The sequence below is a fragment of the Gossypium hirsutum genome, chromosome D11 (assembly GCF_007990345.1).
Source record: "Gossypium hirsutum isolate 1008001.06 chromosome D11, Gossypium_hirsutum_v2.1, whole genome shotgun sequence".
NCBI classification, from domain to species: Eukaryota; Viridiplantae; Streptophyta; class Magnoliopsida; order Malvales; family Malvaceae; genus Gossypium; species Gossypium hirsutum.
The window spans coordinates 24,091,799-24,105,326 of NC_053447.1; the positions used below are offsets into that span (position 1 = coordinate 24,091,799).

General features: G+C 34.2%; 1 non-coding gene across 1 annotated transcript; it reads left to right on the forward strand.

Annotated features, from left to right (window-relative positions):
- The first annotated feature begins 1,365 nt into the window (after positions 1-1,365).
- Positions 1,366-1,472, forward strand: LOC121223901 (small nucleolar RNA R71). The gene has a single exon (XR_005921367.1). It is a non-coding gene; the product is annotated as a small nucleolar RNA R71 (small nucleolar RNA).
- Positions 1,473-13,528: the final 12,056 nt, after the last annotated feature.

Consider the following 13,528-nt stretch of genomic DNA (forward strand, 5'->3'; position numbering starts at 1 on the left):
CATCTTGAAAATAGACTTAGGTATCAAGTTGATACTCGCTCCTAACTCACACAAAGCTTTACTATAGTAAGATTCACCAATGTTACAGGGTATAGTAAAGCTTCCTGGGTCTTTCAATTTCGGTGGCAGTTTGTTCTACAAGAACGCACTGCACTCTTTTTTCAAGGAAACAGTCTCATACTCACTCAGTAGTTTCTTCTTGGAAAGTATATCCTTTATAAACTTCACATAATTCGGCATTTGTTCTAAAGCCTCTACCAACGGAATATTGATGTGTAGCTACTTCAGAACATCCAAAAACTTCTTAAACTGCACCTCCTATTTCTGCTTGTGTTGCTGCAATCTTTGCGGATATAAAACTGATGGAACTTTTGGTTGAACCGGACAACTTTTCTAAGTAGGTAAATCTGCATCTAAAGAAGATGTTAAAATATCTAAATTCACTAAGTTAGGGTTTACCTTGTCAGACTTTGTAGATTCTGATTCTTTTGTTGTAGGAACTTCAACAGTTGGTTGATTCTTCTCAACGGGCTTATCTTCGACATCAATCAATCGAGGTTCTAGAATTTTACCACTTCGAAATGCCACTGCCTTAATATGTTCATTACCTAAATTTCTTGGATTCTAAGTATCGCTCGGTAGGGTTCCTTGTTGTCTATTACGTAGCTTCGTAGCTAACTGACCCATTTGGTTTTCCAAATTTTTCAGTGTTGTTGCTTGGCTTTGGATCAAAGCGTCATTATTTGTCATGTATGCTTTCAACAAGTTCACTAAATTGTTTGATGCCTTAGCTTGAGGTGGTTTTGGAGCTTGTTGATTAAACCCTTGAGATTGGTTGGGTCTTTACTGCAATAAGTTGTTGTTCGGTCCATTTCCTTGGTTGCTCCAAGAAAAGTTACGATGATCACGCCATGAATGATGTAGAAGTTAGACTAGGGTCCTTGTCTATTCCTATTTTGATATTAGTTCCCCACATAGTACACTGACTCAGGATTTTATGGACAATTCTCAAAAGAATGACCTTCCCCACAGTACACGCAGGAAATTACTTCAAACGGACTTGGTGGCTGAGCTGCAGGATTATTAGTACTATTAGTGGTTAAATGTTTTATCATAGAGGTAATAGACGATACCTAAGATGATAATGAAGTGAATGCGTCAACTTCATGAACTCTGGCTACACGTCTTCCTGAAGCTGTTTGATTTGTTGGCCATTGATAGTTATTACTCGCGATCCTCTCGATGATCTCATAAGCCTCATTAGAATACTTAGATAAAATTGCACTATTCACGAAAGCATCTACCATCAATCTTGTATGTGCATTAAGACTATTAGAAAATGTCTCCAACTGGATACAATGAAGAATCCCATGATGAGGACACTTATGAAGTAACTTCTTGAATCGTTCTTAAGCCTCATACAAAGACTCGTCATCCAATTGTTGGAAAGTTGTGATCTCGTTCCTTAACTTAGTGTTTTTGCTAGGTGGGAAATACTTAACCAAAAATCTCTCTGCTAATTCTTGCCATGTAGATATGAAACTTGGTGGCAATGAATTGAGCCATGCTCGTGCTCGATCTAGCAATGAGTACGGAAAAAACTTTAACCTCAGCACGTTTTCAGTCACACCAGCTATCTTGAATGAATCACTCACCTCCACAAACAATTGAAGGTAGAGATATGGATCTTCCGTGAGCATACCACTAAATTGGCCCACCGTTTGTAGCATTTGAAACATCACTGGTTTCAGTTCAAACTGGGTTACCTCAATATCTAGCATTCTAATTCCTGGGTTTAACTTACTAAAAAGTGGCACAATATATTGTCTAATGCATCGATCCCTATCATCGGTAATGAGGATAGGATTTCATACATGATCGGCTTCATTACCTTGGTCTTGATTCTGATTGCCAAGGTCCATCTTGACTTGCCTTTGAGTTGTTCGTTCACGTCTTCTTTGTCTGAAAATTAGCTCAATTTTAGGGTCTACAAGGAGTAAATTGATAATTTGATCTATGCTCATAAACACCTGAAAAGAAAATCACAAAAATTAAAAAGAATAAGTTAGTAATGTTAGAAATAAATCAAATTGAAAATAAATAATTTCATGAAAAAATTGACTATGGCAAGAGTTGACAATCCTCGACAACGGCACCAAAAACTTGTAGCGCGTAGGTTTGTGCAAGTGTTCACAGTCGTTATCAACTAATAAGTAAGTATCGAGTTATCGTCTCCACATGGATTGTATTTGTGCTAAGTCGCTTAATTTGTAAAATTATATTAACAATTTGGTAAATAAAAACACAATATAGTTGAGAAGTGGTGATTAAAATATGTTAAACTAAATGCAATGATCCCTAATGCAAATTATCCTAAGTATGCAAACTATATGAATGAAATAGATTTTAGTAATATTAAACACAATTTACAACAATTATAACATAAATAAACTAGGATGATTACTTTAATTAAACTCAATTTATTATCAACATGCTTAATAACATCCGAAAAAACATTCCATGACAACTCGATCTTTCATGAGTTTGGAAACCACATTAGGTCCTTTCAAAATCCTTTACTTAGTAAATACGCATTTTACTGATCCTTATTTATGAAGGGTTTCTTAGCATTCGTGTGAGGTTACAGGGATGTGTCAGGTTTGAAACAATTTAATCACACAAAGCTAAAAACTATGCAGATAACAGAGCTTAGTCAGAGTTGTTATGCAACCTTCAATTTAATTGGGTTAGGATCTAAATTGAGCATGCACATTTCAATTATGTCTCTATTAGCCGTCGTCTGGTCAGAATCGCTCAGCTAATTTAGGTGCAGTTCAATCACGTATGAACGAAATGCAGACTTGATTTTAATTGAAAACATGATCGATTGAAGCACAAACATTTTAAGCATGAATCAAATTATTTAATCAAAGCAATCATCCTAGCTTAAATAAAATTAAGCTAACATTGTTGTAAACAAGAACAAAGAACACATAGCAAACATTTTTATATTAAATTAAAGAAAAGGAAGATTAAACCTAATTCAGAGTGTCTGTCACCCAAGAATCTGACTGACAAGGCTGCTTTGTTCCTTTGCTTTGCTCCTTTGCTGATGGCTCTCTAAGGTGGCTGACCAATAGTTCTTTAAGAGGCTTAATTGCTAAAATCTCCATGAAGAGATGATGCTAGGTGTGGGAATGGAAAAGGCTAAGAGAATTTGGATAAAAGAGAGAATGAGGAGTGAATGAGGAATGGTTGAGGGATGCTTGAGGGATGTTTCAGGGATGTTTTAGTGATGATGAATGAAGGAATGAGAGGGTCTTTTTTATAGGTGAGGAGAGGGGGATAGTTTGCCAAAAATAGTGGATGTGAACCTTTTCAAATCTCCTCAAATTGTGGCCGGCCATGCTTAGTGGCTTTTGAATTGATTTTTTTGCTTGATTTTTAAGCAATTTTTGATGCCACACAACTCAGGGTTGAGACTCGGTCAATCGTAAATCTTCGAGTAAATCTCTAATTTCTTCAACACTACAAGGACCTTGTGAAATTAAACCAAAGAATGGTTTAAATGGACAGCCATGTGTAGCCGAATATTGGGTTGACTTGGTCTCCAATTTGGATGGTTTTGTAATCCATCAAAGCTATCAGACTTATCCAGAACAAATTAACAAGTTAGAGGACGAAAGAATCAAATTTATCCAATTTAATTAATTAATTAAAACCCAAATTATTAATGAAATATTTTAAAATGAATTATTAAATATGATTTTATATTTTATTATTTAATTTAATCATGCATGGCTCACTTTATGTCTTAAAAAATATAGATATATTCAAAGTAATATAAAACAAGCCATTTATTACATGAAAACTATATAATAAAGCATAAAATCACATTTTAATAATTTCTATGTCATAATTTCATATTTTCACATATTTCATTAATTTATTAAACAATAACTTGTTTTAACAATAAATTTAAGTAAAAATGTGATAAATTACATAGGAAAAATCCTATATATATTCTCGTTTACAGAATGCCATGAGCCTTCCAGATCTATGTAAAAAGAGTTTTCAGACTTATAGTAGAACCAGAAGTAAGAGGGAGAGGGATAGGAGTCGAGAACGATCGAAACAACCGATATTCACTTTGGACCGAGTAACAACCAATCGGAACCCCATTCCAAATAAGCACATCGTGGCCAACCAAAAAAGACAAAAGAATACGTAGGATACGCGTGGCCTCTTTGGTAGAAAATAAAGCTTGTATCAAAGCAACATTCTAAAAGGCGGAACAAGGGATAATTAAATCACTAACCCATGAAACAACAATAGTAACATGTGTATGCAGAGAGCCAACATTCATTCCAAATCGAAATAGAGCAACCATCACCCACTCCCCAACCCAGTCCCTTTTCCAATAGTACCCGAGAACACCAAATACTACGCCAAGTATAAGAAGGGGGATATCCCAACTCGACCTCAAGAAATTTATATGCTGAAAGTAGCGAGCCTTCAAAACACGACTTAAAAAGCTAGTCAGATTAGTCACAAGACACCATCCTTTCCTCACTAGAAAGGCAATGTTAAAGGTAGCTAAATCACGAAAGCCCATCCCTCCAACATTTGGGAGCGCACAACTAGGATCATGAACACCATGGAATACCCCTATGACAACCTGATGTCCACCTTAAAAACTTATTCATAATAACCTCCAAATCATAGCATAGGGAAATAGGAAACAGAAAACATTGCATAGTAAACGTGGGGATCGCCAGTAAAACCGACTGAATAAATACACCCCTACCACCTTGCGAAAGACATCACATATTCCACCTATCCACACTACGTCAGAACCAATCCTTAAAGTGTTGGAAAGTAGCTCGTTTGTTTCTCCCAACCAAAGGCGGAAGGCCCAAGTACTTGTCAAAATGATCAATGACACGCACACCCAAAATCTATCCAAAAAGAGGTATCGTAGAAGGGCCAATATTGGTGCTAAAATATGTTACAGAGTTATCAAAATTCACCAATTAACTTAAATACCTCCCATATTCATGGAGAATAGATTAAACTGTGGAGGCACTCTTAGCTATAGTAAGGCTAAAAACCATACAATCATTAGTAAATAAAAGATTCGACTGCCCTATGCCAACCTTGGGAAAAACCCACGTCTATTGAACCACCTGAACAAAGTAGAGAGCCCCTCGCCATATAAAGTAAAGAGAAAAGGACTTAATGGGTCACTCTGTCGAAGACCACGCGAAGGTAAAAAAAGTCCCTCACACTCCGATTAATGACCACAGAGTAGGACACTGTATGTATATAAAGCATTATCAAAGAGACCCATGCAGTACAGAAACTCATCCGGAGCATAACAGCCTCCAGAAAATCCCACTCAACCCGGTCATAGGCCTTGCTCATATCAGCTTAAAGGCAAAAATGCCTAAGTTCCCATGACGTTTCTGTCGGAAAGAATAAATAACCTCATATGCAATAAGGTAGTTGTTAAGAATAAATGACCTCATACGCAATAAAATACTGTGTTACGGTCTTTCTGACGTAACCAATTCACTCATGATTATTGACACAAAAATATCTCCTTCTAATCCGCCTCCAAATTAATATCCAACTTAATGTCTGTTATTTCGGCCAAAATGTCATCAAAAGGTTTAGCAGCAATCAAACGGTCCAATCTAGCGAGAGTATCCCACTCAACTCCCTGTTTCGACTGAGTAAGTGCTCGACCTCACGTAGATAAAGTAAGTCCTAATGCATAAAAGCGTGAAGGAATCGACACACAACTATCAGACCATACACGTCGAATCACGTCTTCACAGGCAGGCTTAGAAACCCAAGGAGACTCAAATAGAAACAAACTCCTAGGCACACCAACAAAACCAGCAGACAAAGTGGCACTAATAGTAACAACAAGAGGACATTGATAAAAAATCGAATGGGGAGCATGTCGAACCTGTGAAACAGGAAACCTATCATTCCACAAAGGAATCGTAACACAATGATCTAAGCGCTCTCAAATATTTGACGCCGAGAACTTACCCCGTTCCCAAGTAAACCACTGCCCCAAAGAGAGCCCAAATCATGAAGATCATAGTCAGCCATAGTAAAATGAAAATTCTCTATTTGTCTATCTCGATGAAGTAAACCTCCCCAATTTCTCAAAAGCATACATAATCACATTAAAGTCGCCAAAAACCAGGAAGGGCAAATCAAGGTCAAAGTGCAGTCATCGAAAAAGGTTCCATGACTCAAATCGCTCATACTCTACTAGTGAACTATAGAAACCCGTCAGTCGCCAACTAGTCTCATATGTATCATCAACAATCACCACATCTAAATGGTGAGCTGAATAACCCTGCAAATGGATTTGGTATCTTGGTTTCCATCCCAAAGAAAGGCCACCCGAGTACCAATAATCGAAACATCTAGACCATATAGAAAATTGAAGCTAACATCAAGTTTTGTCTCCAAAAGAAACAGTAGTTGTGGATTGTAACGACCCAGCGTATGTCGCACACGACAAACAGTTCGTGGGTTCCCCAAACCACAGATATTCCAACTTATCAGATTCATAATGGCCTGCTGCTCTAACTCAGAGAGCCAGCCTCATCAGTAAAAGAAGAAGTCTATGCAAAATACGAGGTTGCAGAAACAATAGATACAGGAGAACTAAGTCGTGCCTATTTTTCCCACCCAAAATAAGTCGAGTTCCTTCTGTGAACACTATGTAAACTCTGTCAAAATAGCAAAATGGTCATCCACCGTCATGGACGCATAACTAGTCTTAGTGGGATTCGGTTTGTCCAAAGATAGACCTAAAGTAGTATCCATTTCCTAAATAAAATCCAAAGTAGAAAACAATGAAGGGAAAACGTGTGAGGAATGCGATCCATCCCCCAAAAGTGGTGCAGCAATCAGTGGGTCATTGCACAACCAAACACTAGACAGAGACTGTCGACGACACAGTTGTGCCCGCAGGGAAATATCCCACTCCAACGAAACATTCGTAGAACCAAGAGTCAACCGACGAGGACAGAAACTCTCGCTATGGCACAATTTGTTGCAAAAGAGGGATAGTCGCTCATAGCAAAACCGTGCATATACCCAGTGTTGATAAGTTAAAGCAAGGCGCTTTCTCTGCTTTAATGAAATTCGGACATCCAACTAAACCCGAATATGTAGAAACTGTTGTAGACCAAAACCAGGGGTTGAAGAGTCGAGTCCCAAGAAAAGCACCAAATTGTCGTGCCAAACTCTTAGTCCTGTACCCCACCAGGATGTCATGAATTTGAACCCAGAAGTCCAAAAAACCCAAGAATACTTTAAGAAGATTTTCCCCTGACATTAAACGATGAAACACGAGCAAGTGGTTATTGAAAGTCCAAGGGCTACCTTGGAGCACCCGATCAATGTTCACAACCGCATAAAATTGAAATCGAAAGCGTTTCTCACCCAGATCAGAAATAGAGACACTCCCAATGGGATGCCAAAGATTTGCCATTATCGAGTGCATGGCTTCAAATCAGATCACACTCGCAGTCAGAAAACTACCCACCCAACATAAATCAAAACAAGAAACACTGCCTGAAGCATCAGGGGTAACCAGCCATGCTTTTTCCTCGTCATCATGAAGGGATAAACCTGCAATTTCATCTTCCATAGTCAAATATGAGAAGCAGCATTCACGCAAAAAAAAAATGGAAAAATGAAGTTCAGATAAACAAACAAAGAAACCGCACGTGCCACAAGGCAGACTAGTATTAGTATTGATAAATATATTTTTTAGTATAGGTGTGTTACAATTTCTTTTTACACATAACACTCCCATCTGATGCATTTATTTCCAATTCGGATAAATTGCTCTTTTACCCCTAGTCTTTTAAATTATATAAAATAATTGACTTTAAACATTATATTATAATTTATAAAACTTTTTTAAAAATTAATCTTATTTGCTATTGTTTTTATATAATAAAATTCTTTTTCATAAATTAATTTGTCTATTAGTACATAATTTTATAATAAAACATTGGTATATCTATTTATTATAATCATGTTAACATAATATTTTAATCATTTTAACATAATATTTCCAAACTTAATAATAAAACATATATTTTATATCGTACTAATGTGTATTATCGATTTTTTTATGTTAAGATTAATTTACGTTATTTTTATTTTTTCTGAAAATAATTACATTAATAAATACTATAAGTCAGTGTCTTGTACAACTATACAAATTAATATAATGCATGTGATAAACCCATAATATGAATGGTTAATTAAATGATAAGAATTTTTATGGTGACGAGGTATGTACTATGAAACCAAACAAGCACATGACATGCATGAGAACAGATCATAAGTCACGATAGATTAAATTTGGAAAGTCAACTTGTGAAGTGCTCAGATACGAAAGTCAGCTCAAAAGGAATCCCAATGAGAGATCTGGCGGGCAAAGGGAAATTAAGGCAAATTAGATTTGGGGGGGTGGGGGGGGGAAGCTTCATGGATCATAGATAAATTCTTAGCATGTGCCCTCATCACTAATCTCAATTTTCTTTTTAGGGATCAAATAGGCGCATCATTGACCAACAAATTGAAAACTCCTATGTTTTGTATATTCTCAAAAAATTCCCTTTGAATAATATTTTTTTGTTTATTTAGTATTTATATTTTCATAAAATGTTAAAATATTTGTATTTTGAAAATATCTAATGTGATACTTAAATTATCAATCTATGTATTATTATGATAATTGAAGTTAACATAATTAGTGAATGCTAAACTAGTCAATGAAAATTCAACACGTAAAATTATTTTCTAGATAAATAAATAACTAAACCTAAATTAATAAAAAAAAGTTAATACTAAACTTACATAAGCAAAAACATTGTTTTTTATTAAAGTAAAAATTAATGTTATCTTCTCCAAAGAATTTTCCATTTGAACTCAAGTTTCCTTTACATGAAACCCTAATTTACTTTAATGGAAAAGATGACGTTTTTACTTATGTAAGTTTACTATTTACTTTTTTTATTAACCATGTATGGTTTAATATTAGCTATTTTTTATTTAATGTAATCTTATTGTTGTATTTTGTTTTTTTACATAATGTTATATTATCTGGACTTGATTATTTGAAAAAAAAATCACGCGTTGAATTTTCATTGGTTGATTTAAAATTCAATATCAGCGTTTAACTATAATTACTATATTTATATAAAAAGTGATAATTTAGATACCACATTGAATATTTTTAAAATGTAAATACCATATTAAACATTTTATTAAATTACAGTAATACATAATCCCAATCATTTCATGTGATTCATATGGAAAATAAGAAACGAAGTAATATTTAATGATGTGCACCCGGATCCATATAAAACCAAAGCAGTGGCACATAAATTATCCAATATGATGCTAGAGGCTGTCCAACAAATCAAGGAATTTCAGAGGTGGAACCACTAAACTCATATTGAAACGAATCAACCTCGGACTCGGCCTATTAATAATTTCCAAATGACTAGGGTGTTTGAGAAGTTAATGCGATGGGGTTATGCGACCATTGGTCACGGACCTTTTAGGGACAATGTAATTGTCTAGTGTTCGTTTCCCAACACGTTCGAGGCACAGTAGATTGCTTGCCTTTAAGAGAATAATTGTTCAAACTTAAAGGAATAAATGCAACAGGGTTTCTGCTATGATCCTCGTAACCAATGGAGAAAGCTACTATTACTTAATAAACAAATTGGGGTCACGGTGAAGGCAACATCTATAACCTCCTCAACCCGGATAAGATGATAAACCCGAATTCAGGAAATTATATTAAACATATAAGTGATTCGGTCTTTATCAAAATCGATTTTCCATTTTAAAACTCAAGTTTATAAATAATCAACTGTTATAGATGTTGATACAATAATTAAAACATAAGTTATTTTTAATAAAACAATTCGGTTTAATCAAATATTAACAAATAATAACCTAAATTTTATAACTTATACTGAATGAGATGCACCTAACAATTAAATTAAAACCAAACCCCAAACCACGATTCGTAATGAAAGAAAACGGAAAATACTCGACCTACTAAGGAATTAAAAATAATAACATTAACGGAAATAAAGATGGAACAAAAGCTGAGATCCTTCGAGTGTCGTGTTTGCATCCTAGTCTGAAGGATTATTTGTAAAGATGAAAATTAGGGGGAGCGAGATATTAAAGTTCAATGTGAGTTCCTTTACAATAAACCAAGACATACAATTATACTTTTAAACATTAAATAACACCATACAACATTATCAAGATCAATTGGTTATAAATATCTGTCAATTTCAAATACGATAATTCGGTGTTGTTACTTTAGTTAAGCAATAATAATATTATCAAATATAGACAATCAACTAAATCAATTTTAGGGTTATTCATACTGTTCACGAAAGATATATGCACATAAATCAGTTCAATCATTTCATCAAGTAAATTCAGTCATGTATGCATAAATTGTCAAATATGCCATACAAAAATCGGTTTAAAAATTGGTTGTCCTAACCCCACCACTAGCGCTCCAAAATTGGGAGTTCCCTAGAACTCCCTCCACCATCACTCCAATTTGTGGACTTAATACCACATTCGAATTCGAGTAATTACAGATAAAAGTTGTCGGTAATTGTGGAAACACAACCATCTCGCAAATAAGAGCTGTCAAAGGGATTGTGAGAGCAGAGTGAAAATGTCATAGTTAGGATCTACTATAACTGTGGGTACACAACGAGGCCGTCACAGTTGGAATCTGCTGTAACTGTGAGTACAAAACGAATGATTAAATGCAGATATACTACTGATTCTTCCTCCAATCATATCAACCCAACCCATGGAAATGCATTATAATTAATTCAAAAGCATTCAAACATTGTAATATTAAATATTCTATCTCTTTGCAAATCAATACCATTCACTATCAATTTAAGCATTCAATATGTCTACCATTTAAGGCATATGAGTTATTCAATTGGGTATTTATACAAATAATATGTAAAGTCATTCATGGTTCAATCAATCAATCAAGAGTAACCACATATATAAGTTCAATTATCCATATATCTCGTTGTTCTATTCCTAATCTAGGACTTAATTGCATAATCTAGTTCTCTAAATGCCTTTAAAATTTGAATCAGGTATATATTTGAATAAAGTAATAAAAGTTGAGACAAAATTATAATTTTTGAGTTTCAGGGGCCATACGACTATGTGATCGGACCGTGTACGAAGCCCCAGGCTGTATGCGATTCAAATAAGTGAGGTGCAGTGGCCATAGGACCGTATGCGGCACCCTAGGCCGTGTATGAAGCGAATAGGTAAGGTGTAGGGGCCATGCGGCCGTGTGACCAGACCATGTGCGATGCCCTAGGTTGTGTGGGAAGCGAAGGTGCGAAAGATTATAGAAGAACATGGCCGTGTACTGTGAGGCCATGTGATCCACACGGAATGACTAGACGCCTGTGTGGTAGGCCGTGTGCAATTGAGCAGGTTTGAATTTTGACTCGATTTTTCATAAAAGAACACACACTTGACTTTCGTGGTCTCGTACGATGGTCCTCATGTCCAGGTATGATCCGGATTACCTACACGAGTCTTTCTATTGACAAAAACACTAGAATTAATGACGGATTTCAAGATTTAGGGAGTTTTTCGGCAAGATTGTAAAAGATTCGTAACAAATGAAAGATTTAACGAAAACAATAATTTTCCAAAATTGATGGGATCTAGATATTGGGAAACAAGAAAGAGTTATCGATCTTAATAGGAATCTAGAGGTTGATGGTACGAATTCAACGATTGATGATAAACGATTTGATTTGGACTTGATTGCGAAGTTAAGATTTAAGAGCTAATTTCTAGTAAGATCTTTAAAAGAATTTTGCAAAATAGGGTTTCCAGAGAAAATTAAGAATAAATAGGGAGAATGAGGGTTTCAATTTGAGTTAGAATCGAATAGGAAATCCTAATTGTATTAGGAAGTGGTTTATTAGTTGGACTAGGAAAACAATAAAGGTTGTTTAGCAATTAACTCTTTTTGTCTGAAATTAAGCAATAATAAAGGAAAGGAAGTAAAACCAACATGACTTGAAACTAAAATCAAAGGAATGGAAAGGATGAAACTTAGTCATTAGCTTAATGTCCATCTTATGGTCATATTTTACCACAAATGATACATAAGTTACTTTAATTTTAGTTCTTTAAATGAAGAAAATTAAAGGGAAAAGTGAGAAAAAGGTAGAATTTGAGCCTTAGTTCTCTAGAAAATTTATTAAACTCTTAACTATTAATGCTAGAACTAATTTATATCAATTTTTAAAATTCTAACATCTTATATTTCTGTAGCGTTACAACATCTGTTAATGGAGACAAATGAGTAAGTTGGCAGTATACACAGCTAAAAGAGATATAGCTTTTAGTTGGCTTTAATTGGGATGTCTTCAAATTCTTGTGGATTTAAGTTTGTAATTATTATTTAAAATACTTGTGGATATGTTTTAATTGTACTGAATTCTTTTAGTATTATTATCAATTAAATTTCGACTTTAAATCAAAAGACTAAACTCTTAAGATTAAAAGTAAAGTTTCAAATGTACAAAAAAATTTAGAGATTAATAGCATAATTAAACCTAGTTTAATGGTGGGTTTGATTTGGTGGTATCAAAGATTCTAATGGATTGATCACGGATCCAAATGCATGAAAGCTTGGATTGTTTATTATAACTATTGCAACATGACTTTCTATTTATGTTTGCCAAGGTTCTCATTGTCTTATTGAGGAGCTTATTGGATCGTCTTTTGGGAGGGTAGTATGTTTGCAAATGTTAAATTTTTCATAATTTGGTAAAGAAAATGTAAGTTTAGAATAATTTTTTATATTTTTATACATTTTAAAGAATTTTAATGATTTTTATTTTTAAATTTTTTTAATTTTAAAAAAAATTAATTAAATATTGACGTGTCATGCACGTGGCAATCCACATGCATGTCATGTATGCCATGTAAGGAAAGTTAAAAAAATGTTAATTTTTCTATCTATTTTGAAATGATTTGATAAAAAAACGTAAGTTTAAGGACTAAAAAAAAGTGAACAATTAAGTAGATAGCTAAAATGACTTGGAGAGCCCATTAAATCATTATACCAATAATAAACACTAATGTGAGAATATTTTGTCATTTTAATCATGTGAAATCTAGACAATGTGATTAATGGGATTTGAACCCAAAACACCATAGTTTTCAATGTATTTATCATTTAAATTAAAGCTTCCTTTGATCCTTAAAATTAAAATTTTAAAATATATATAATTTTTTTCACTCCTATTTAAATAAAATTTCTTTATATGACTTCACAATAGGTTAAACTACTAAAATAGCCCTTGGAAAATAATTTGAAAATAATTGAGCCCTTTATTGAAAAGTGCAATTAATTAGATCTTTAATCCAAAAATAACAATCA